At 41.9% G+C, this 21,584-nt stretch overlaps 1 protein-coding gene across 1 annotated transcript in view; it reads right to left on the bottom strand.

Annotated features, from left to right (window-relative positions):
* The window catches only part of TENM1 (teneurin transmembrane protein 1), a 1,699,828-nt gene that overhangs the window by 1,560,000 nt on the left and 118,244 nt on the right, over window positions 1-21,584 (bottom strand). Inside the window, exon 3 of the mRNA XM_075940969.1 lies at window positions 16,495-16,611. The gene's annotated coding sequence lies outside the window, so the exon portion shown is untranslated. The remainder of the gene's footprint in view (window positions 1-16,494; window positions 16,612-21,584) is intronic.

The raw sequence follows: 21,584 nt of genomic DNA, 5'->3' as shown, positions 1-21,584 counted from the left end.
GCATGCCAGGCAATAGAACATAGGAACAATACACTTTGCCAGACCTTGCGCAAAATGTGTGGAGGAGGGGGTTCTCAGCCCCAGGTCCCCTAACAGGGCCTTCAGCCCAGTCCAGACTGCACTGCACAGGGCTCCAGCAGTGAATTAAAGGACCAGGGTTCTGGCCACTGTTGCTTCTGTGTTAGCTGCAGTGATAGCCTGGAGCCCTGGGCCCTTTTCAAATTACTGAGCCCTGGGACAACAGCCTCCTTCTCCTCTCCCCTCCCCTCCATGTAGCAACCCTGCTATGGGGGCAGACCACCAAAGAGAGCAGATTTCAACCCTCAGCTGAGGGAAGGCAGGATCTTCCATGACACCACTGCCTAGGGTTGCCAGGTGTCCGGTTTTCTACTAGACAGTCCATATTCGCATCGTCTGTCCGGTAGAAAAATTCAGAAAATACCAGACACGTGCAATGTCTGGTATTTTCTGAATTGCCAGCTGCGCGCTGGACTGAAGCCTGGCGGGGGCGGGGGAGTGACGATGGGGGCGGGGCCACAATTGGCGCTGGGAGCCCTGTGGTCACACACAAAAGCCAGGCGGGGCGGGGACTCCCAGCCACTCCCCCCACCTGGCTTCTGCATGCAACGACAGGCTCCCAGCACCAATCACGGCCCCGCCTCCCAGCTCGGAGCCTCTGGTTGCTTGCAGAAGCCCGGCAGGGGGAGAGGCTCCCAGTCCCTCCCTCTCCACCTCCCCTGCCTCCGCCCGGCTTCTACTAGAAACTAAAGGGAGTGCCTGCCATGGGCACAGCCCAAAGGACTCCAGCTGTGGTCAGTGGCTGCACCCCTCCCTCCCCACCAGGTCTGCTTCCCACTTGCCCCTTCCTCCACCCCCCTCCTCCCATCCAGCCCCATGGCCCCCAACCTCCTCCCAGCTCTGCTTCCCAGTCCCCCCCCCCTTCATCCCAGCCAGCCCCGCGGCCCCCAGACACGCCCCTTCTAGCTCTGCTTCCCACCCTGCCCCCCTCCTGGCTAGCCCCGCCCCCCCCATGATCAAGCGTGTCCAGTTTTTTGGTGGGGTCTACCTGGCAACCCTACCACTGCCTGAGTGTCCTCTAAGAGAAGGGAGGGCCTGATCCTGATACAACCCAAGTAGGAATTATTCCTCCCCTCTCTCAATTCAGTTTCTTTGCGTTAATTCCCCTTGCTATCTTGGAAGTGGCCTGACGGGAGGGCCAATTCACAGAAAGAGGTAGGCCACCACACAAGTCGAGTCGCTGGGTATAACAGCTCTAGCAGAGAGAGTTGCCATGTCACATCTGGCCACAAGAAGGCACCAGTAAGGAGTCAACTCCTCCACTGTAAAGGTGATCACTTTAAAGTCAGAATGTTGTAACACTTTAAACGAGTAAATAAGCAACATTAAATTGTGTATGCAACAGATACCAAGTAGGTCCCCACAATGTATTAAGATTCATATGTAGTGAACCAAACTTTCTCACTGTGATGCTGGACATATCTCTCTCTCTCTCTCTCTCTCTCTCTCTAGTCCAGTTATGGCAAATTTTGACTAGGTTAACTTGCTTGGAGGTTGTATTTCATTCTTGTAATATGGTCCATATAAATATCTCTAATCTGTTGAAAGACTTAATTTTAGTCTGATTCATTAAACTAAACTGCTTTTTGTAGTTGGCACTACATGTTTGAAAAGGATCATATATACCAACCACCTTAGTGAAATCTATAAACTGCTCTTCATTCAGGATGTAATTTACTATAGCAGCAAATGTACTTACTGCATTTTTTCCCTTAATGATAAATGTATAGTCTGAATTCTGCTTGCAAATACATTGTTTATTGATCCATCAGTTTGCGCTGGGAGATTCAATTCTACACACTACTTGCCTTTGAATTTCTCTAATATGTTCTGGGCCATAATCAAAGCTGGTAGATATGGAGATATGGCTTCATTAGCAAATACAGACCATTCTTGCAGATCGCCAGAAATCTTCCATCTAAATATTCACAAAGATTTGTAACGAAACAGGAGTTCTGTATTGACAGGATTAGCAAGAAATGCCATATGTTACTTCACTTTCACTTCAGCTATCTTTTCTCTGAAGACAATGGGAGCAAAATTTTGCTATTTTGGACTTTGTCTAGTTACACCTCAAAAAGTAGTAAGATTTCAACTAGTCCCATCAGTGAAATATAATTCAGAAGATCAACAAGCTTTTGGGGACAATTTTTTTTCTGCAGGATCTTTATTCTCACTGACTTACATGGCACAGTACTCCACTGTTATACTGTAAATTCACAAGAGGGCATGACAGAAGAACCAACACACTTCAGAGGTCTGAACAAAAATGCATCAACTGCCATTATATTTAAACTTACTTTTCTTAACAATGGATCTGCTATATAGTGTATATATATTTCATAAGAATGTTTCCATTTCTTTAATCACAGGCATCACCAACAAGGGCATCAGTGTTGCTTGTGTAAGTGCAGCACACATTCTCTAAACATAAGAACGCCCATACTAGGTCAGACCAAAGGTCCATCCAGCCCAATATACTTTTCTTCTGGAAGTGTCCAGTGCTAAAGTGCCCCAGAGGGAATGAACAGACTAGGTAATAATCAGATGATCCAACTCCTACCCCCTAGTTCTAGCTTCTGACAAACAGAGGCTAAGGACACATACCCACCCACCCTGATGAACCTATCCTCTGACCATCAAGGTCACTGAGGAACCTATCCTCCATGAATGTATCTAGCTCTTTTTGAACTCAGTTATAGTACTAGACTTCACAACATCTTCTGGAAAGGATTTCCAAAGGGTGACTGTGCATTGTGTGAAGAAATACTTCATTTTGTTCCTTTAAAACCTATTAATTTCATTTGGTGACCCCTATAAATGGTGCAGCCATATTATGTTTACCTAGTGTGATGGAAACACCATCTGAAATGGACACCATTAGCTCTATAGCCAGATTGTGATCTGTGCAGAATAATTTGATGGCCTCCATAATATGCCAAGCATTGCAATGAAGTTAACTGGGTGATGGCAGTGAACAGTCTAGTAGCTGACATTGTCTTGAGCTTAAAACTTGATGTAAAGGATTGACATTTTGTTCACTACAGTGTCAGTGCTCGTCAGCTATCAGTGTATGAAATCGTGCATTGCATAAGGCTGCCAAGATCGTACTTTGGACAACCACATTAATAGACTCTACAGATTCAACTGCTTAATTCTCTCTTCTGCAGCTGGATGGAGGATTAACATTTTTCTGTGATTGTGAACATGGAAGCATGTATAATATGGATTAATTTTGTTATTAACAAGGACACATTCCCAATTGGTATTTTTTTCATCTTGATTTGCTTGCTGACATTCCCCACCTCAACACGCTTCTGTTGGCTTTCAGTAATTTTTATGTTATGTTTCCAATTGAATAAAATTCTTGTAGCATCAACATTAGTGTTCTGAACAAGTGGCCTTTTAGAGAGTTCAAGTTCCATTCACTTTTTTTTAAACCAGTCATAAATTCTCCTGAACTTCAGAACAAAATTTGCACGAGGCTGACACTGACTATGGGAAAATGCTTCAAAAGATTCCAGAGATCCCTTCCTAGGATAATGTTCTTTTTTCATACTTTACAGAAGTCAATTACCTTTAAAATTGTTGCATTATTTCTGTGCCACTATTGGCAGCTGCACTAACACACTTGTGTGAACATGGTTCCTTTTTCACCCGGAAGAGTTTGCAAAAAAGACAGCCAAGTGCTGCATGCAGTGCCAGTCTGGATAAATGAAATTGTTGAAGTACTTTATTAAAAAGCTCTTAACTCCAGTAATACCAACAAGTTCAGTTCTGGGGCTTCTCTTGGACAAGAGACTGATTATGCCAAACTCTGCAGACATTTTCTAACTTCCACTGGGAATTAGGTTTAAGCTTTGCCCATCTTATCAAGTTCTCCCAGGCAGCATCTTATGAAATTTTAAACACAAGAGTCCTCCAATATTGCACTGGAATGTGAAAGGTATTTTTAAAGTGGCACTTCAGCGATACATATATATAGGGTAGAAACAGGCACACAGCAGCAGCTTGAGTACCTATTAACTTTCAATAGTTTTAGCATTCAACAGTCAGAAACTCAGGAGGCCTACGTTCCTTTCATAAGCCCCTAGATTCCCCACAGAGGCCTTAGTCCTGGAGGGAACTCCCCTATTGCTCCCTCCCAGGAGCCTCTGCCTCCTCTTCACCCCCACATCCATCTCTGCTCTCCCGCCATTCTCCTGACCCCAGGTTTTCCAGGAGGACATTTCCATGGCAGCCCAGACTGGGTAGGAGCACATGAACCAGGCCTCAGCAGCAGTGACACAGGCTCCTCCTTCCTCTGCACTGCAGGTCCCTACCAGGCTGAGAACAGAGCCCAGTTTTTGCAGCCTAGCCCCACCCTATGGTACTACCAAAATCCTTACTTCTCACAGCCAGAAAAAAGCAGGAGGCTCTAGCCAACAGTGAGAAGACCGGCTGTCGCAGGAGGGACTGGAAGATAAGAGTGGTGCCAATGTGTCAGCCCCCCCCTCCCCAACATACACACACACACCCTTTGTTATCCTCCCTGCTCATTTGAGGCTTCCTGTGGCGTCTAGAGGAATTGCAATGGGTTCTAGCAGGCAGAGCAGGACCCAGATGACAGCTGGGTTCCTTTCCAGCAAGAGCACTCCCCTATAACTTCTTACTCCTCCCTGAGGGTCCCTGGTGTCAGGAGTAGCTGCTGCAGGTGCGTGCTGGCATAGTGGAACCCAGAGTCTCCCAGCCATGTGAGACGTGTGGTAGTTACCAAACCGCTAAACCACTTGAAGGGAATGTTGCATGTAGGTACTTAGACTGTAAACACCCCTTAACCTTCTTTTGGTTAAGCTATATAGACCAAGCTCATTGATTCAATCACTATAAAGCATGTTTTCTATTACTTAAATCATTCTCATGGCTTTTCTCTGAATTCTCTCTAATTTAGTTATCTCCTTTTTCAGTTGTGGACTCTGGAACTGGCTACAGATTAAAGGAGTACAGCATTATGGCACACATTGAAAAGAAGTCTGTTTTCTATAGAGGTATTTTGATTCAGTGTACTACATGTCAGGAGAAAAGTAAAAGTCATTTCTGGTTTACATTGTTACATTACAAGTATAGGAGGCCCTGACTTGCAACGCAATTGGTTCCTGGGGAAACGTCGCAAGTTGGGGGCACCATAACTCGAACCCTCATTTTCGATAGGCGCCATGCGCCATCATAAATGCGGGCCAAGGACGTAAGTCGGGAGTTTTCGGCCCCTTCCATACTTAAAATCATACTTAAAAGTTGGAGGCCTCCTGTTTGTACATTATATACTCACTGTTAGTCAGCTCTGTATTTGGAGGTGGAGCTATTGTGGAACCTAACAAAATTTGGTTAATTACAAATAACCTTGTGTTTTCTTAATTTACCTCTTGGCATTTTTGGTGGTGACAGTCCTTGACTGGGTTACTCTGTAGGTATCAAATAAATGCAGAGCTGAGGTAGGTAATATTGCCTCCTGTCCTCAGGAAGAAATTCCAGCATGTCAAGAAAACCTACACTAAGTGCTAATGTAGACTGAACAGAAAAATGCAGTTAATAACCTGCCAGTGAGCTTCTCCAGAATGAAGATATCACAAATGAGGAAAAGTTGTGATGGAGGAAATGGCATTTGGAAAGAAGTTTGAATTCACTGAAAAATAAATGCATTAGAATGGAATAGACAGGACATAAAACAGTAATGTTGCTGAAAGAGAAAATAGTTAATGTTGGGTTGACTGGCATAGTGTAGAAGGAAATAGATCTCTACGGTCCATGAATACTTCCAACAGAAGAATACAGTAGTGCCAATCAAAGGATATTTTTTCACTCTCCTGGGATTTGATAGAAAATTTCAAACAAAATAACTACCTGCTCTCTTCTAAAGTGTAAGCCAGAAGATACATAAAGGGCAAACTAAGCAGATGGGACATCTTGAGTGATGTGCTAAATAAATGAATTGTTTGTTGAGGCACTGTGTCTACAATGATGTTCAAAGATTTACACAGAATTGAAAGCTGTGAAGAGAGACTTTTTAGCTTATGGCAACAGATTTCATTTGGAAAGAATATACCCCATTGGGAAAAGAGGAGAAAAAAATCTCATACGTTGTTGAATAGTGATCTCATAATTTCTGTTAAACTTCCTCAAGAGGCTTTCAAACCTTGTTTACTGCTAACATACCCCTATTTATGTCTACTCAGAGGTATGGCAAATAGAACACATGTGATGATACAAATATAAAACAAACAGCAGGAGCGCACAGAAAAAATGTAATCAAGAGAACTCATTTTGAAATGCACAAAGAGGTTCACAGGAGTATAAACTGAAGTGCTGGCTATCTCCAGTTTTGGAAGAAACAGCAACTGGTAGACAGCAACAGGGAGTAGTCTTTAAAAGGCACAAAGGGGAATTAGGCAGCCAACCACTATTGAAAAATCTCACCCACCAATTCAGGTCTTCAAAAAATGTAGCAGAGGATTAATTTATCTTTAGTTACAATTTGTAGACCATTTCAAATCCATTTACTTGCAAGTACTTCTGCGTTTAGTGAGCTAGAACTCAGCAGCCTCTAGAGTTGAACCAGACCCACAAAACGCATTAGGATGTGTATATCTGTGACATCTACTGTAACTTATATTGGCAAACCTCTACTACCTTGAAGTTTCATTATGCTAAAAGAGTTATTAGTTCCCAATTCCTCCTTTACATTCCGACTGCACCCATTATTGTGCACCTTTGCTGTTTCCAACACAGCTCTCATGTGTGATATTTTCAGTGTTTCAGATGCCTTGAGAGTAGGGATGTTAAAGGTTAACTGGTTCACCAGTTACCTGGTAAGCATTAGCCTTACTGGCATGCTTACCTTGTGACCAGTTAACTGGAAGGTTGGGCCAATGGAAGCAGCCTCCCCGCCTGTGATTTGGCAAGGCCAGAGCAGCCAGCTAGGCTGGAGCAGCCACCGGCGGTGTGGTGCTGCAGGGCCATAGTAGCCTCCCACCCACAGTATGGCATGACAAGACCAGAGGAGCCTTCCACCTGTGGCATAGCATGGCTGGAGTGGCCAGCCAGGCCAGAGCAAACCCACACCTGCTGCACAGCAGGGTAGAAGCAGGTCCCCACCCATGACAGGGCTGGTTAGACTTGAGCAGCTCCTCACCCACGGCACATATGGTCAGAGCAGTCTACTGCAAGTGGCACGGTGAGCCTGCCTGGCGGGAGCAGCCCTGCCCACGGAGGGCAAGACTGGAGGAGCCCATTTCTCCCCCCCCCCCCTCCACAGGCTGGTCGACAGGACCTTTACCATGGGGACCCCACCAATCCTCCATGGTTAGCCAGTTAAATATATTTTTACTTGTTTAACTGGTTAACTTTTTTTAATGGGCATTTACATCCCTACTTAGAGCAGAACAACTTAGGGGAGAGAACTCCTTAGCCTACATATTTTGGATTATGTCCTCGGAGCTGTAGTGAAGGAGTCCCAGACATTCTTCTTGTTCTTTGAAAGAAAGGACATTTTCATCTTTGTGGCAAGTGGTGTGAAATGCCCCAAACAACAGTCTCCACTATGCAGTGGAGCAACACTACAGTGACTGATCCACTGGTGATGATCTCCAAATGCTTTCCCATTGACTCTGGCACCCCACCAGCATGAAAAGAGTAGCTGGAGTCCACAAGAGAGCAGCCCCCACCAACCTTACTATGTGCAAGACACCACAATAAGTACATCAACTTCAGCTACACTATTTGCATAGGGGATATTGAGGGGAGTAGTTAGTGTAGACAAAGCCTTAGAAGAGTAACAGCTTAAAGAGTGCCTAAAGAGTAGATCCACCAAGGGACATAAGGATTTCAATGCCTTATTCCTACACACTCTGCCACCAACCAGAACCCTCAGCCCCCAGTTAGGTACCCAGGCTCTCCACAGAATACATAAGGAGCGTTAGTCACCTAATAGAGGGGTCCTAAGAAGTCAACAAACTGAGGGGAGAGCTGCCTAAGCTAGCCAGAAGTAAAATGCAGAAGAAAGAAGTAGGGTACTTAGGTGCTTCTTATAGATCTGCACCTCAGGCTTCTGACTGACAAGTAGAGGGAGGGAGAGTATCTGTGCTTGGGATTCTCAGCAGCGAACCCTCTCTGTTAGGTGCAATCCCTAGTCTCAAAGAAAAACAGACACACTCCCAACCCCACCACTTCCTTGGGGGATGCAAGAGCCAGATTCAAATTCCTGCTCTGCTTGATTTGGATCACAGATTGAACCCAAGTCTCCAACAACCCTAGTAAAATCAAGTTTGAACATTACACCTGTGCTGGCTGTGGAGGAAAGCAGTTGAGCTCAGCTACAGTTGAAGAACTGAACCACTGAAGTGGAGCTGGTTCTTGCAGTTGGCCCCTGGAACAAGGTCCAGGGAGACCATCTTGGGGCCCGTGTTCTGCAAGGAACCGGGAGCTGAAGATGACCCCAAGATGAACATTAACAGGTGTGTTGTGGGCAAGACACGAGAAGTCATTCTTCCGCTCTGCTCTGCACTGGTTAGGCCTCAGCTGGAATATTGTGTCCAGTTCTGGGCACCGCATTTCAAGAAAGATGTGGAGAAATTGGAGAGGGTCCAGAGAAGAGCAACGAGAACGATTAAAGGTCTAGAGAACATGACCTATGAAGGAAGGCTGAAATAATTAGGTTTGTTTAGTTTAGAAAAGAGAAGACTGAGGGGGGACATGATAGCCGTTTTCAGGTATCTAAAAGGGTGCCATAAGGAGGAGGGAGAAAACTTGTTCATCTTGGCCTCTGAGGATAGAACAAGAAGCAATGGGCTTAAATTGCAGCAAGGGAGGTTTAAGTTGGACATTAGAAAAAAGTTCCTAACTGTTAGGGTAGTTAAACACTGGAATAAATTGCCCAGAGAGGTTGTGAAATCTCCATGTCTGGAGATATTTAAGAGTAGGTTAGATAAATGTCTATCAGGGATGGTCTAGACGGTATTTGGTCCTGCCATGGGAGCAGGGGTCTGGACTCTATGACCTCTCGAGGCCCCTTCCAGTCCTAGTATTCTATGAACAAGAGTCTTGAGAAGGGTTGAAGATACTTCAGTACTTCTGAGCTCTACGTATGGGCCCATCTAGAAGCCCTGGGACCTCAAAAGAGTATTTTTCACTGAGTCCTATAGTGATTTGGAAGGACGATAATGGTGGTCCAGGAGGAAGCTGGGTGAAGAGACCAGATGAGAGAAACCAGTTTGAACATAACTTACAGCTGCACATGAGTACTACAGAAGGAGACTGAACACTTAGGTGACTAGCTTTAGCAATGCTGCACCTAGCCATAAAGGGATGTCATCTGATGAGTTGCTTTCATGAACCTGGGGCTTGTTTTGGATTTATTTAGAATAAAAAAAATCAAAATAAAATTGTAAAGGCTTTACACAGTCTTTAGTCTTCTATTATGAGTGTATAAAAGCTAGAGAGGTATCTGAGGTTTAGATGTAAGAAAATAACAGAACCTTGCAATTGTAGAGTGTTTTTCTTCTTTATCTCTTACATTTGGTTTGCCTGCTTCTTAGAATCACATCCTTCCTCTGAGTCAGGATTTTCAATGTCAAACTCTCCTGGACCACTCCCGAGACGGCTCCTTCAGTTGGAGGCAGTAATCCTTTTGATCTTCGAGGTGTTACAGAATTCATTTTATTAGGCATGCAAGTCTAGGTTATAATCAGCATTTCATCAATGTTTGATTCTGCATCTTCCCTCTGGGAGACACAAAATAGCATCAAATATACAGTGGCTTATGCCCCCTATTTCTTGGGCCAGTTTTCTGCCACCTCCCTCCTCCAGTCTAGCGTGAAATGATTTTCCCAACTTCCCTTCTCAAATCCTGGCATTTCAAAGGCCACTTTGATCTGGCCTGCATCTTAATCAGCCTTAAGAGTCAAGACTTGGTTTGCATGTCAATTATTCCTGCCTGGAAATGTTTGAGTTAAAATGAGTCTGGCTGAAGTCACCTTATTTCCCTCTTTCATACTGTTGCAATTATTACCCAAAGGTCTACTCTAGATCATTCAGCAGTATTAAAACACTTTGTTTGCTTATGCCCAGCTTACCAAGTGATCCAGATTGCGCTGGAACAATAACTTGTCCTTTTCATTATGTAACACTACTTCCATTTCTGTGTCATTTGCAAACTTTATCAGCAATATTTTATGTTTTCTTCTAGGCCGTGGATAAAAAATGTTTAACGGAACAGGCCAAAACCCTATCCCTAACCCTAACCCCACTTGATGACACATCTGTTTGAGAATGATTCCCTGTTCAGAGTTACATTTTGGGACTTATCAATTAGCCAGTCTTTAATCCATCCATGCAATGTTAATTTTATATTATTTGAAGTTTTTTTAATCAAATTGTCAGGCAGTACCAAGTCAAGCACCTTACGGGTACATTACATCAACAGTTTTCTTTGTCAACCAAACATGTAATCTAAAAAAAAATATATCAAGTTAGACTGACATGATTTACTAGACATAAATCCATGCAGATTTAAATTACTTACATTACCCTTCTTTTTTTATTATTATTATTCAAGTACCGTATCAGCTCTTAAAACAACTATGCTGCTTTATTTCATCATTATTTCAATTATTATAGGCATCAACCTTGCCAAGTTAAAAGCTAGTTACTGGGGTAAAGTTTTCAGTAGACTTAGGAGCCATCTTATTTTCAAGAGTGACATGAGATCCAAAGTTTTATTTAAAGTCATCAGAGCCAGTACTCGGCACTGGTTCTGCTCAATGAGTTTCCATTGAAGTCAATGGGGCTCCACCTCAGCACAGAGATCCACTGCACTGATACAGGTGTTTTGCCAAGACTGCTGAGGAAGGTATTCAGATGGCATATCATATTTATGTTTTTAATGTACAAAATAAAATATCAGGATTATAGTGTCTCGCTGGCTCCCTTGATCCCACAATCCAAACTTCTGACTTTCATCTCTCTGCAACCAGTCACCCAAAAGCGGAACTAAAGTCCCACTCTAAGAATTTCTAGGATTACCTTCCACATCCTCTGTTTTATACTGGCCTCTCCTTTCATCCTCTTAATCATTGGGTTAAGCACTTCCCCTTTTCATACTTGCTCTTACAGCCTTTTCATGGGTCACATAATTGTACAGCCTTGTACTGTACATGGTATATTCTCTATCATGTCCATTGCTCACCTGCGACAGATGCCTTCTTGGCCAAAACAGTAGGAACTGAATCAGGGATCCCTAGAGCTAAACATAGCGGCCACTACCATTTGAGCTAAATAGACAACGTTCTGTAGCTGGAAGACATAAATTGTAGCCATTTAGTCTTTGTAGATCAGAGAGAGAGAGAGAGAGAGAGAGACAGACACACAGGTTTACTTCTATTAGCTGTTCTCTAGTCAAAGGCACATTTGCCAGGAAAGATCTTTCTTTCATTTGATCTAAAGGGCCAATTTTATTTTTAAACATTGTAAAGATTTCAGGAAGTTCTATTTCAGGTGAACTGACAGTTAAGAGGTCGCTGTCTCTCTCATCATTTATTGAGGGACTTGTCTAAAATAAAGGGGACAGATGTTTCCTTTGTGTTTCAGGTATTGAACTTGTCCTATCAAAGGAACCCCTCGTTTTGAGATCTTTGTTTCTGTCTTTGTCTCTTCCTAATTCTCATGCTCTGAGCTTACTCTGTCAAGGGACCTTAGTGTCTGATGTGATAACAGGACTGACTGGCAGGAAAACTGGAGTATACACAAAATCAATATGCCTTTAAAAGATGAAGTGAGACTTTGTGATCAAAGGAACTTTGTCATTTAAGGGGACCTTCTTCTCTCACCCTTCATCTAAAATATTTCTGAGAAAATGAGAAACAGTGTGTGTCTTCCATTTAGATAAAGACCAAGAATAGAATTCAAACATTCAAGTGAGTCAGACAAACTGAGCTGACTAGTGATCCCTAGAACCTAATGTATAGAGTTCAGTGAACCCAGCATGTGCCATCTCCCACTCACCTTATTCTAGCTATAGCTCTAAATTCCAGTAATGATAGACCTGCCCAGCAAAAATTCCACCTGCAAAATTCTTCCTTTGTGCAGTGTTCTTTCCTTCACTTCCTAAATAATGCCTGCTTCAGCGCATACATTCAGCACCTGTAGCTCAATGGTTCATGACATATCTATCTTTCATAGACACCTATTTTGCCTCCTAACTTGAGGTAAAGGCATAGGTCCCATACAACTTCCACTGAAGAGTCTGGAGGTGTTGCTGCTCATTAACTGCTGAGGTGCTTATTCCTCCTCCATCTGTATTCATTCTGCTCAGTCTTCCTTAGTGGAAGGTGGTATTTTGCTGGTTGACTAGCAATTGGCCTCACCTATTTTGACAGCTTTTCAAAAAAGCTAGATAATCATTTTCCAGGCTCTACAATTTATAATCTATAATCTAGCCTGGAAAATGATCCCTCACTCACAGGCCTTCGGAGCAGGCCAATCCCTGTCTATAGACAATCCTCCCAACCTGAAGCAAATACTTTCCAGCAGTCAAACACCACACCTCAGACAGACTCACCCAGGAACCTACCCCAGTAACAAACCCCCTTGCCAATTCTGTTCACATAATCTCTGACAAAGGATAAAATGGACACAAATCCGACATCAGAAATGGTAATACATAAACCTATAGGGGGACATTTTAGCCTACCTAGTTACTCATTCATGGATTTAAAAGTAACCATTCTTCTACTAAGGCATTTCACCACCAAGTTAGAGAGAAAGACTGCAGAACTGGAATTCTTCTATGAATATGACATTCTTACCTTGAGCTTGAATAAAGACTTTAACAGGTTAATGCACTACAAAGACAATTCCCCTTGCCTTTGACATCCGTACTTTCACATCAAAAGCTATGAATGGCACATACCCGCCCACACAATCTTGGATGCTGTTATTTCCACTCATGAACGAATGGATAGATAGGATAATAAAAAAAAGCAGTCAGAGACAGAGAAAAGAATCCTTGGGTTAAACTTGAAGGAAGGTCTGTTTGTAGAAAAAAATTGAAGGTAGATTTTAGGCAAAACCTCTGGACTGTATATTGTTTCAGTCCAGAGGTTTTGCCTAAAATCTACCTCCAGGTTTTTTTACAATCTAGAAATATAGGAACCTGTCAGGTATTTCATTTTTTTTTTCCTGTGGGGGAAAAAAAAGCACTTCGTTTTTAAAATCAATACAGAGTCTCATTCTTGGTCAAGTCATTGTTTATAATGTGGTGGTCTGCATCAGCAACAAATTCCCCACAGACACTCATATCTTATGTGCTTGAGTAACCCACACAGCTAGTGGGTGTAGTTCATTGTCCCATGTAGTGGCATGTAGACCACTTAGAGAGAGAAACAATGAGTTTCCTCTACAGCTTTAGCTGAGATCCAGCTGGCTTTTAGCTCATGCAGCAGAGGCTCATACACTAAGCTCCAGAGGTCCCTTGTTTGGTTTTGCCTATTGGCATTACACTTGCATACTCTCACTTCTTTTTGGGGGCATGTGTGTGTCTGCATCATGTAAGACCCCACATAATGGAAGACGCTCTGGTGATTACATATGGCCACTTTTAAAGAGACAGTGCCACAATATACTACAATGTCTATATGAATTGTCTAAGGGCTAAAGTGAAATATTCTTTAAATACATTTCTGCTAGAAATTTTTCAGAAAAATGAACAGCCAGTTTTTCAATGGTCTGCATGTATTTTTTTTTTTAATGCTCATAGAAGAGATCAGGATGAGAGCCTTCAAGTTCTCTGCAGCCCTGAACTGGTACAAAGGGAGCAGCAGCAAGCAATCATTCCCAAATAGTCCTTCCTATATATACCCTGAGGATCACGTCCAGAAAGTAAGTCAATGCCCATGCTAATTTCTCCATGGCTGGTCCTGTGAGAATGCCAAAGATATAAGCCATAGCTGAAACTCAGTAGACTTCTCTGAAGCAAGACACATATTGGCCTCAACAGGAATTTTGCTTGAGTAATGACTATAGGATTAGTCCCTTCATGCCACTTGTGGTGATTTTTTTTCCTTTGAAGTTTAAAAATCAAGCCTCACATACTTTTTCCTTTCAGAACCAATGAGCTATGAGAAGCCTCGGTCAAGACTGCAAACCATACCTGCATATGCAGAATTTAATAATTCAAACCATACACTCAATCATTACAATCTTGTATGGTGCTAGAAACAAACTCTTCGAAAGTCCTACAAAACCATCTGCAAATGCTAAGTAATTAAGGAGGGGAAGCTATCTTTTCAAAATATACACTTAGTATGGTTTAGCTGTGGTAGTGAGATGATGTACGATAAGTAAAATTTAAAATCTTCAGGTAAAATCTTTTCAGAGATATGCCAAAACACATTTACAACAGGTGCTCATGAAAGGCATTAAAGAGAATATTCATTATAAAATATACTACCACTATCTAGACTAATGTTCTATTATGCATGCTTGCAGTCTGCATTGTGGTTACCTTTCCCAGTGAATGGTTGGTCTAAGGGTGCTGTTCATAGCACAGAATAAATGCTGTGTATATAATAAACCCCTAATGATTTTTGAACAAAGTGAACCTGTGCAATGGCAGTGTTGCTTTCAGTTCTTGTTGCAGTGATGTCATGTGCCTTATTCCTAGCAAGGAACAACAACATTTTGTGGCCGAAGTGACAGCACATTAATTGTACATGTCTGAAGAAATATGTTAAAGTCCTTCAGTATTAGTGTGACTCAATAACAATACAACAAGATGCAGCATATATTCAGTGATGGCCTAGGTTAGTGATATTAGCATTTGATAATTCAACAGGATTAAAATTAGGGCTGATTTGTTGAAATTGAGTTTATCTACAGGACTGTGACAATGACAAAAAATTCTAACAGAAAGCTGCTTGATTTCATGCCAGATAATGCATGTAACATCACAGCAGTGCAAGCTTCTAGGCTCTCAGCTCCTAAGCCTCACCTCCCAAGCCCATGAAAGCTGGTCTCCTAATGAACTCCGACTTTGCAGCAGCCCACCAGACAAGCTTCCATACAACGTGGGCTTCCTGACATCCCAAAGTGCCTTGCTCCTCAGCTGGAGAACAGCCAGATCTCCACCCACCCCAGAGCACAGCATCTCAAACTGTTCAAAAAGTGAATACAAAATGCAGTTTTGATTTCTTTAAAAAAAGAATTCCTGTTTCATGCAAACATTTGAAATTTAGTTTTTCATTCAGTTTTGGAACCTTTTACAAAAAATGGCATTTCTTATACAATGGGAATTCCAGCTGCCAGTCAGCTCTAATAGAAATATCTGTTTGTGTTGCAAGGAATTATCTTAATGGAAACAGTAGGTCAGGATAATATGGTCTAATATCCAAGCTATAAAAATCGCCAAAGATCTCTAGATAAGCAACCATTATCAGTATCATTACTGCACTCTCAGTTTACCTAACCAATTATCTGATCTTACAAACACATGAACATGAATAATTTTGTTCCAGTGAATATTTTCATCAAACTCAGTGGGAATACTTATCTGATAAAAGTTATTCACATGCACAAGTGTTTGCCTAAATCTTATTCAGATGAAGATGTCACTGTATGTGTGTGTGTGTGTGTGTGTGTGTACACACGTGCACTGTACAAACAGAACAGACACACAAGAATGGAAAACATCATGGCTGTGTCTACACTGGCATGAATTTCCAGAACTGCTTAAAATGGAATACTATTCCGTTTTCAGTTTTTCCGGAAAAGGAGGGTCTATATTGGCAGGCTGCTTTTCCGGAAAAGCCCTTTTTGCGGAAAAGCTTCTGTGGCCAATGTAGATGCGCTTTTCCGGAAAAGACTACTGGGCTGTCTACACTGGCCCTTTTCCGGAACAGTGTTCCGGAATAAGGACTTATGTCTGAGCGGGAGCAGAATAGTTTTTCCGGAATAGCAGCTGATTTTGTACACTAGAGCATCGTTGCTTTTCCGGAAATTCAAGGGCCAGTGAAGACAGCTTGCAGCTTATTTCTGGAAAAGCAGCTGATTTTCTGGAATAAGTGCCCCAGTGTAGACACAGCCCATATGTATCAACAGCATAATTTTAAAACAGACTAAAGTCTTTTGTTTCCTGTTTAGTTTTTGTTGGAAAAGGCCACACACATTGATTGATGTTATGCTGATAAAATTGAGGCGGATTGCTGCATATGCTTATTGAGTTGTTCTGCCTATTCTGATACTGTTGTCTTAATTACACTTTGTTAAGATTAAAAAATCTTAATGCCTTATGGAGAAATGTTCTAAATCAGCATATGCAACCAAATCAGGGGAAGGGCAAAGAACTTAAAACTCTCATCTGTGGGCCGATACTTGAAATCCTTTCCTTACCCAAGCAAAATCCATGGAACTCTGTCAATGTGGGACTGAGCGAGGACTTTCGGATTTAGCCCAGAAGATTCTGTAGGATCTCAGCAGCAGCTCTTAGGATCTGGCCCATGTGAGAGGCTGTAATGAAAAGGAAGATTCTTCAAAAGCCCTCCATGGCCTGACACTCAGACCAACAACAACTGCTGGGTGCTTTTGAAAATCTGGCCATCTACTTGAATGCTTACATGGAAACTCCTGAGTGCAGAGCGGTGTTGAAACTCTAACTCCATATTTATTCCTTATTGTTAATGACTCGTCATTTTGTAGGAAGAGGATTAGTCGTAAATTTTACACATATACGTCCTCTTATTTAAATTATTTACAGTGATTTTTCAACCTGTTTTCACGTGTATAATCCATACTCATGCAAATAGCCCTCTGAAGATTATGGAATCCCCTACTCAGGAGCACAAGGGGTCTGCTCTTATTACACACATGATTTATTGGAGTATTCCTTATCGACAGATGAGTCAATCCTGAAAATTGCTGAGCACATTCAAATCCCTTTGAAGTCAATGGGCAAGATCTTGAAGTTGTACCCACTTCCTGATCATACCCCCACAAAAGTCAATGGCAACTTCATACTGCCTTCAATGAAGCAGAATTGGGAGTTCAATTTTAATCACATCTTGCCTGGCAATTAAGTCACGGGGAATTGGCCTGAGCAGAAATTGAGCAAAGACCTCAATTTGGCCCATTGGGACTTGAAATCTCTCAATACTGAACAGGACTAGGTTTTAATAGTTTGCGTACAAGTTTAATTCTCTTGCAAATGGTATGAATTGTGATATTGGATGGCTCGCACATTATCAACCAGCCAAACAATCAAAGTGCTAATGGTTCTTGATCTCTGTGTAGAATCTGGTGTTGGTTATCCTCCTTTCCAAGGGCTTAACTCGAAATAAGCTATGCAAATTGAGCTACGTCAATTCCGTAACTTATTTCAAAGCTTATTTCGAAATAGGGAGCATCTACACAGCACTTATTTTGAAATAGAGCACTTTTCTTCTATCTTCCCTTACTCATCGTATAATGAGGGTTACAGGAATCAGAGTAAGAAGTCCTCCAACTTGCCAGTATTTTGATACTACTTTGAAGTAACTGCCTGCTGTGTAGACGTGGACTAAGTTATTTCGGAATACCGCTAGTTATTTCAAAATAGTGGTGCAGTGTAGACATACCCCAAGTGCAAATTAATGGTTCTTATCAGCCTCTTGTAACTATTTAATCTTTAAAGTGCTAGTAGACTATTTGTTGTTTTTTTTCCTGTTACAGACTAACTCAGCTATCCCTCTGTAGCTTATCTACTCAGTGTCTTTTTTCTTCTTCCCCTCCATTTTTTTCCCTTCTTCTCCCCCTCCCTCCTTCCCTTATTTATTCTTGGATCTGGACTTCTAACACTCTAGTCCTCTGAAGAAGTGGGTTGTGCCCACAAAAGCTTATGATACCAGCTACATGTTTTGTTAGTCTTTAAGGTGCTACTAGACTACTATTTGTTGATTTTTTAAGTTTTTCCTGTTACAGACTAACTTGGCTACCCTCCTGAAGCTTTTGTAAAATAATATGTACAGTTGAATGGTTTGTGTCCAATATAGAGAGTCGCCGCATAGGCTCAGAATAATATAAATATAAAATATGTGCTTTACAGCTTAATCATGGAATTATAAGAGTGGAAGGGTCCTCAAGAGATCATCTAATCCAGTCCCCTACATTCATGGCAGGATGAAGTATTATGCAGGTCATATATTAGTATAAAAGGGATCTCTCTGTTCTTTTGTATTAATCAATATAAAATTGGCTTTTAAATTGTAATTCTGCCCACTGGAGCTCGTGCCTTACCTTTCAGCAAGCTGCAGTTCCAGCAGGAGACTCAATGGCACCAGCTGTAATTCATTTAGCCTACTTACTGTTTTAATTTTTCAACAGAGCACGGTCCCTGTACCTCTTCCCCTTATAAAGAGCCATGTAGGTCTAGAGTGCTATTTGAATAGTAAATACTTACTGATGAAAAGAAAGACACCTGGTGTCAGCACTTGATTTAGAAATCCAAATTTTAACATCAAAATCTATGGTAAGAATGTAATTTGAGCTCTTTCATGTGAACTTCCAGAAAGCTATATTCAGTGAAATGGCTGATACTTCCTTTAGATTCTTCATTTCATTTTCTCCGATTCTTTGAATATTTCCATCTTCCTTCTTTTGTTTGTATGTTAGAATCTTTCCTTGCCTTCCTTTCTTATCCTTCCTGTTAGAAAACTGATAAAATTATTTCCCTTGTTATAATCAACTAAAAGCTCATACTATTTTTCTGTCAGCTGAACCTCTGTTGCTCCACTGCAATAAAATCTGGGTCCTCCTTGTATAGGTTGAACCTCTCTAGTCCAGCAACCTCCATGGTCCAGCATGACCTTAGTTAGCTGGATGTCCACTTATCATGGGTGATAAGTTTGTTTACAGCCACCAGTCCTGGCTCTCTGTGTTCTGTGCTGTTATTTAGCTCTAATATACCCCCAAATATCTTCTAAGAGACCCGCAAGCAATGGAAGTGTTAGTAATTCTGCTAGAATATATCTACTTCCTGTGGTTCAGCAAAATCTCTACTTCTGCACCAGTCAGGTCCCAAGGATATCAGACTAGAGAGACTAAACCTATTTCCTTCTTGGTCATTCATAAATTAACCAGACCAAAAATGAAATCACAATTGACGTGCTGGCAATAAGTAGCAATTTAGGTGCTTGTTGACATCAGATTAAAAGGGCATGTTCTGTTTCTTTAGGGAGAGGCAAAATGAGAGTAATATCTTAAAATGACACCTTTGTTGGGAAGGGAAAAGATAGGGAGGAACTCTGGAGCAAGTTCTCTAGGAAAGTGGTTTTGTTTCTTTTAATCATCTTTGTAAGAGAGGCTGGCATTTGATTTACTCAAAGGATCATTTGAAAACTGACATGCTAACAAGCACCACCATGAAGATGATGTGAATTTGATTTAACAGTTATGTTTTTAATAATAAACAGAATGATGTAATGGCAATATTACTGAAGACTGATGTTTTCATTTCAAAATTTCACTGTGTGAAAGCATGTGTCCTGATGTGTCAAAAGTGTCTGAAAATAAAAATACAAAACTATACATCACAAGTAGAGATGTACAAGAAAATATTTTCTTGCCCTGTGACAATTGTCAAGATATCTAAAAATGTTCCTATTGTGAATCAGAAAAGGATAGCCTCAAATTCCCATAAAGCAAAACTAAAAAAGTTGGGTTGAAGCATTTCATTTTGATTTCAACTATTTAAAAAATATATAATTTGCTTGTTTGTCAAAACAAAGTCATTTCAAAACAGAGAACTGGATGCTTTGTTTTCTTGGAACAAAATGTTTTGACATGAGAATTTTTCAAAAATGTCAGCATCAATATTTGTTGAAACTAACCATTTCCCACAAAAAAAAAGTGGTATTAATGGATCAGCGTTTCTGACAAAAACACTTAATTTCTAGCCATCTCTAGTCATAAGGCCTGAATTTCTTCCTCACCCCCCCAGAGATCAATGGGAATTTTTCCATTTACTGTAATAGGATCAAGGATGGAGGATAGCCTGCCAATTTTTTAAAAAGACTCCAGAGATGATCCCTGCAATTACAGGCCAATAAACGTTACTTCAGTACCAGGCAAATTGGCTGAAACTAAGTAAAGAACAGAATTATCAAGCACATAAATGAATATGATTTCCTGAGGAAGAATCAACATGGTTTTTGTAAAGGGAAATCGTGACTTACCAAAGTACGAGAGTTCTGAGGGGTCAACAAGCAAGGAAGATCCAGTGGATATAGCGTGCTTTGATTTCTCAAAAGCCTTTGGCTAAATTCCTCACCAAAGGCCTTTAAGAAAACTCAGCTGTCATAAGATAAAGGGAAGGTCTTGTCATTAACTGCTAAAAAGTAGGAAATAAAGGGTAAGAATACCCTGCTTTTAGAAGGAGAAAGGACATTAATAGTGTCTCCTTGGGGTTTGTACTGGTACAGGTTGAAACTCTCTTAATGGAGACTTTCTGGTCCAGCAACATCTGAGGTTCTACCGGACCATGGATGTTCCAGAACCAGAGAGTCCCAGTGGAGAGCTAGCACCTGGGAGCCCTGCAAGCTGGCAGGGCAGTGGGACTTCTTGGAAGGGTTATGGGAGCCCCACAGGCAGTAGAGCTATGGGAGCCCAATGCAGAGGCTGCGGGGCTACCTGGAGAGGTAGCAGGACCCAGGCTCTGCAGTGGGAACCCATAGCACAGCACTGAGAGCCCAATACACAAAGGTACACAGGTGGTGTAGCTGCCTGGCATGGTAGTGGAATCCCTGTGAGCAGAGGCAGTGGGGCTACCCAGAGCAGCAGCAAGAGCTGTGGAAGACAGCAGGAACCAGACACAATAGCAGAGCCCAGTGAGCAGAGCTGCTTGGTAGGGCTGTAGGGGCTGACAGGGCACTGGGGCCAGTGAAAGGGGGGAGTCAGCTGGGAGGGTGGTGCTCGGGCCAGGGCTGGAGGCAGCTGGTAGCAGGGAGGTCCAACCTATACCAGTCCTATTCAACATATTCAGAAATTACCTGGCACAAGGGATAAACTGTGAGGGGACAAAATTTGAAGAGAATACAAAACTACTGAAGATAGTTAAGTCAAAAGGAGACTGAAGAACTTCAAAAGAGTTTCCACAAAACTAGGTGACTAGGCAACAAAATGGCAAATGTAATTCACTGTTGATAAATGCAAAGTAATGCATATTGAAAAATATAATCCCACCTATTATACATATAAAATGATAGTAACTAAGGGTATGTCTACACTGCATCCCTAGTTCGAACTAGGGATGCAAATGGAGACAATCGAAGTAGTTAATGAAGCGGGGATTTAAATATCCCGCGCTCCATTAACATGATCTCGCCGGCGCGCTAGTTCGAATCACAGCTGATTCGAACCAGGAAGTGCGCGCCGGGGCGCGTTAGTTCAGACTAAAGCCCTTAGTCCGAACTAATGTTACTCCTCAAAAAATGAGGAGTAACATTAGTTCG

Source organism: Pelodiscus sinensis, chromosome 13 (assembly GCF_049634645.1).
Source record: "Pelodiscus sinensis isolate JC-2024 chromosome 13, ASM4963464v1, whole genome shotgun sequence".
NCBI classification, from domain to species: domain Eukaryota; kingdom Metazoa; phylum Chordata; order Testudines; family Trionychidae; genus Pelodiscus; species Pelodiscus sinensis.
Note: the sequence above shows the minus strand (reverse complement) of the source record. Positions and strands in the feature narration are given on the sequence as shown.